A 5376-nucleotide genomic window follows, 5' to 3' on the forward strand; every position below is an offset into this window, starting at 1 on the left:
AAAAGTCACAAACCAAATTCAATAAATACATGTTTGAAAACAAGATCAGCAGAAGCAAACACTTATTTAAGCCTATTCCTTTATGTATTTTTCCAGTAACTCAAATAATTCACAGTATATAAATCTAAACAAAACAATACAATATTCAGTAACTTTCATTTTTTCCTCTTTTTACTCATAAATTCTATACACTGTTATCCACAATCACCATTTCACAATCATAGATTGTTTAAATCATAATTTCATTATTCTTCACAAAGCTATTTTTCTTCTGCTTCCTTTCTGCAGGTCAACAGAGGTACGTTTTCAATGTTGTGCAGCCTTATCTTCAGAAACACAAAAACAACCAATGACAAGTTGGAATGATGGTTGTCGATGCCAAACTGTGTCCCCGCTATTGGTCTCCAAGCAGAAAAACGTCCTCTGTTCCAATCTCCTCCAGGTCGGTGTGTGTGACTGTTGACACCTTTGGAGCTGCTTTGTTGAAGCCTGATGAATCCCCCTCTCTGCAGCTCTCAGCACGTCACTGGGTGTAATCTGGGTAACAGCATACAAGGGAGATTTTAATGTCCAGGGTCATTCTGTTATGATGTTAAAATAGAAATACTCACATCATTAGGGCTCATGCTGAGGGGGTGAGGTTGAAGTCTCATCCTGAGAGGGCACTGACAGGCTCTCTTCAGCTTCTTCTTTTTCTGGAGGTAGATGTGGCCCTGCCCTTTTCTGGATAAAATGGAGAAGCATAATAAATGATATAAATATATATGTGACAGTGATCATGGTGTGTGCTTTTCATGTTTGCAGTGCAAGTTTCTTATCTTCTGGGTTCCTGCATGCTCCTTAAACACATTATAAAAGAGGTCAATCTTATTTTCTTCATTCTTCTTATTATTCATAGTTTTCCATTTTCTATCTTCCCATTTTATTCCATTGTTCCTATTTACTTCATCCTTCACATTTATTAGAACCTTTTGTCAACAAAATAAAATTTCACATTTCTTTTGATAATGAAGCAAAGCTGCTGAAATTGTGAGTCAGCCAGACCTTCAGTTGTTTGTATTTTTAAATCTCTGAGGTTGGATGGCCATGAGAGATATTAGTAGCATTATTGTGTCAGTTGTAATCTAAGTTATTGTTATGGAATATATGATTTAAAAAGTCTCAGTTACCCTTCATAGCTAGGTGAACACCAACACTAGATATAGCCTATAGCTGACATTAGCTGACTAAGAGTTCGCTGGTGAACATAACAGTGCAGGGATATTACAGCCTATTCCAAAAATATAACAGATAAAAACGTTCAAACTTACTTGTGAAAAGTGATCCCCCGAGCCCTGCTTTCAATAGTCCACCGATTTGAATGAGAATGTTCACTCCACTCAATGCTCATGCTTCTTTTCCTGCGCCCCAGCAGCCAATGCAGCATCTACTCTCTATTATATCTATGGTTAAAATTATGTTTTCTGTACCTGCAATAAACAGTTTTGGCCCGAGGGCTGATTCAAGATGGAGGTGAGTCCACACGCATTTTACCGGATCTCCAAGCAATTAATAACAATTTAAAGTAGCCAACTAATATTTATGGAATTATTGGAACACTGAACAAATGAACTTTGATCACAAGAACTTGTATTAAGACCAATTATTTACAAAAACTAAGCTTTGAGCATAGTGCTAGCTTGGGGACATCAATTAATTTGCAGGCTAATGCTACCAATGAAACTTTTCACAGAAAAAATGAGCAGCTACGGAAAAAAAGAAGATAACAAGCGAAAGTTGAGAGCCCCTGATACATCGAAGAATAAAACAAGTGAGCATGAGCTCATATGAAAGAAGGCGATATGGAGTTGACGCCTCTCCCAGACATTCCTATCAAGAGGAGCTGATGGGATTGATGTTGCACACCGGCTGGGAAGACAAGACGGCAAGAAGACCCGAGGAATCATCACTCTGTTCGCCTACCGCTCTGTTCGAGATGAGATCTGGAGAAATGCCAAAAACAACACCTACCTGCGAGAAAACAAGCTTCACTTTGGTGAAGATCTGTCCAAAGAAGACAAGGAGGTCAGAGCTGCTCTTTGGCCTGTTGTGGAAACTGCAGGTAAAAATGGAAAGAGGGCCGACTTTGTGGGAGGCAAAGCTAATGTGGAGGGAAAAGAAGTTCATCTGGAGACTGGACAATGAGAAACTAACAGAAGAAAGAGTTCACCAGAATGTGACAACTTGTTCTTTATATAGGTAATTACATACTATCTCAATTTAATGAGTGGTAAACATGTTTAAGTTAACTCATTTCATTTTGAAATATTTCATATTAAAAACAAAAAAGGTTCTGATATATTTGTTCTTTAGGCTTCAGTTATTTTTAGGAGTCGGTTTGAATGGTTGTCATCTTAAAATATTAATTTATATATTTATTTTTTTAACTTGTCCTGTCCAGCAGCTGAGCAAACAGATGCGGGCTGAGAGCTTCTAGTGTTGGGCAGATTTTACTGTCACAACAGTATTATTTATTGAGTATAAACCCCTGTTGTATTTAATACTAAATTTTATTTATATTGATTATGTTTTGTTTTTGTTTTGTTGGACCGGACAGAAAAGAAGAAGAGGGAGGGGGGAGGGGGTGAAAGAGGGGGGTTTAGAGAAAAAGAAGATGGCAACAGAGGGAAACAACATCATAAAACATCCAGGTCTAAATACTAAACTAGATTCGGCGGGGCCCGTCTACAGTCACACTCTGTAGTTACACACACACTTGTTGGTTGAGACAGTCTCCACATCTAAACTAGTCGAAATGTACAAAATATAACTGCAGCTCACACACTTAATCATACAGATGGACACAAATAAAGCCTTTCATTCTGTCACACATACTATTAGTGCAAAGGTGAGCTGACACCTGTGCTCAGGTGAGTACCTATGGTTTCCTAATGTGGATAAAGATGGAATGTACACAGGGGGAGAGCATCCCGCAATCCCCACACCAAGACCACCCGCTGGGGCGGCAGCAGCCTGGACACCACCCCCCAACACCCGACATGGTTCCGCGGAGAGAATCCGCCCGCCGGGCAATTCCGACAAACACCCAGACCAAGGAACGCGGGACCGCCGCAGAGACCCCCCACACCCAAGAGCAGGAAGGCACAGGAACACAGAGAGCACAGACCCCAGCCCAGGCAGAAGAGCAGCCCCCCCACCGTGGCAGGAGGGCAAACCCCTGGAGAGCCCCCCAACCCCAGAAGAGCAGCCCACCACCACCCAGCAACGCTGAGCATCCCCACGCCCCACCCCAGGTACAATCTGATGGTGTGCTCGGCTACTGTTGTCCTTCCTGGGGTGTTGCTCTACAGGGAAGGCACCTCCTGAAAAACCTTGAGTAGAGTTGCAAGATTCTTCCATTCTGGTGTTAAGGCTTCTTTTGGCTCTTTCTCATTTACAACCCCCTTCTCTGGTTGTTCTACCACCAGTGCAGCTTTCACCGGCTGAGTGACTGGCTCTTTCCATTCTTTAGGAAGGTTCACATTATCTATTTGTTTTTTCTTCTTCTTCTCAGGATGCACTATTTCATATGTAACTAGACTTAATTTTCTAGTCACCATGTATGGCTCTTGCTACTTGGTCAGCAGTTTACTAGTGGAGGATGGTAACAGAAGAAGAACTTTCTCACCTGGATGGTTCTCGCGATGGCGTGCCAGTTGATTATATCAGGTCTTCTGCATTGAGCTTTCTGCAGATGCAGCTCAGCTTCTTCTCTGTAGCTTTGCAGTCGCTCCCTCATCTCCAGTATGAACACGATACTCCTTCCTTCTTCCCAAGTGTCCAACAATGTCCACTGCCAACCTCCAGAAGGGAGTAGGAATGATGGGGAGTGGTTGCAGGAGAGTCCTGTCAGACTTAGAGAGATAGCAGTTTTTTGACAGATAGGACAAGTAGCACAGAACGTTTGCACATCAAAGTACATACAAGGCCAATAGAATCAAGAACTAATGCGCATGTATGTTTTGTGTTGACTGAGGTGTCCAGCCCAAGGGAAGGTGTGTGCAAAATGCATTACCAATGGTCTAGCTTTTAGCAATAACTATGCGTTTTTTTTTTCCATCACGAAGAACACAAGGCACATTCCTGTCAAAAATAGAGTACTCTTTACCCATTTGAATTGCATTGGTCTCATCTGTAACCTTTGAAAACAGACTTTTCAGTGTATCGTCATTTTCCTGCAACTCACTAATGTCAGCTGGAGCTTCCCACATTTTGTTAATTAATAAACCATCAGTATCAGAAGCTGTGATGTTTGAATGCTTCTCAAAACAACATTGACTTTTTGTTTTTTGTAAGCATTTGGAAAGTCTGCCAGCACCTCGATTTGAGCGGTGAGGCGCAAAATTTAAATACCTGAAGTTTGACGGGTCGCTGGGTCCCATCAGCCAATCAGAAAATCCGCTGTGGCCACGGGGCTTTTCCAGCGACCCAATCAGCGGTTAGAATGCTAATCTAAAACGGGGGTTTATGTCCTGTCACAGCGCGGGGTTATCTGGTTGGAGCCGGACAGCCTCCTGGACCAGAGGGGATTGTTTTGCCCTTGCTTTACTCAGAAATGCATGTGCACAGAAAAAAGGTTTACTGCCTGCAGAACTTGAAACCAGATGTAATTTAGGACATTTTCTGGAGCTTTCAGTCTTCAGCCTGAACAACCCGACCGTCTGTGTGACCCGAGTTCCTGCTAAAAACTGTGCAGGGAAAGAAAGATTGTCCCCTTGTGACTATCAACTCATCTGTCCTGTGAGGTCAAAGTAATGAAAGTTGTGTAAACTGACACAATACAGATGCACTCTTGGATTGACGCACAATAGTGCACTAGGGGTGTGCCAAAATATCGATATTGCGATATATCGCGATATTTAGTCCTGCGATCGATTCTCGATGGGTTCTCACCAAGTATCGATATTATATTTTCATTTAAAGAGGCTGTAGCGCTGAGCGTCTGAGTCACGCGCCGGAACTATGGGCGCACGCTGCGTCGGACTTTTAATAGCGATGCACGCGCTCATTCGGGAGAAGCACCGGTGAGATACAGGCTCTGTAGCACGTGTGTGAAGCATGCCTACCTGTCAGCATTGATCATCCATCTGTAGGAGATCCAGCCGGTAAGAAGTGACTTTTGTCTGAGCGCTAGAATGTCAGCGATCACTTACTTCCCGTTTGCAGTGGGAACTGAGCGCGTGCTACGCAGTTGTCTGTTCAGGGACCGTCGGAATTTTCGCTTTCATGCACTTCAATGTTTAACCTGATGCTGTACGGTGTAACTTTGATAAATTTAGAATGTGACGTTTTCAAACAATGTAATTACTTGTTGCTAATGTTAATTTTAAAGTAATT

At 42.4% G+C, this 5376-nt stretch overlaps 1 long non-coding RNA gene across 2 annotated transcripts; it reads right to left on the bottom strand.

Moving 5' to 3' along the window:
• Positions 1-274: 274 nt before the first annotated feature.
• On the bottom strand, positions 275-2511 carry LOC112139863. 2 transcript variants are annotated; one of them, XR_002918069.2, is made up of 3 exons: positions 2011-2511; positions 612-1908; positions 275-537 (listed from the first exon to the last, which is right to left on the bottom strand). It is a non-coding gene; the product is annotated as an uncharacterized LOC112139863 (long non-coding RNA). The 2 variants fall into 2 exon arrangements; XR_004947553.1 differs by having other exon boundaries at positions 612-2511.
• Positions 2512-5376: the final 2865 nt, after the last annotated feature.

The sequence above is a fragment of the Oryzias melastigma genome, unplaced genomic scaffold (assembly GCF_002922805.2).
Source record: "Oryzias melastigma strain HK-1 unplaced genomic scaffold, ASM292280v2 sc00855, whole genome shotgun sequence".
Taxonomy (NCBI): domain Eukaryota; kingdom Metazoa; phylum Chordata; class Actinopteri; order Beloniformes; family Adrianichthyidae; genus Oryzias; species Oryzias melastigma.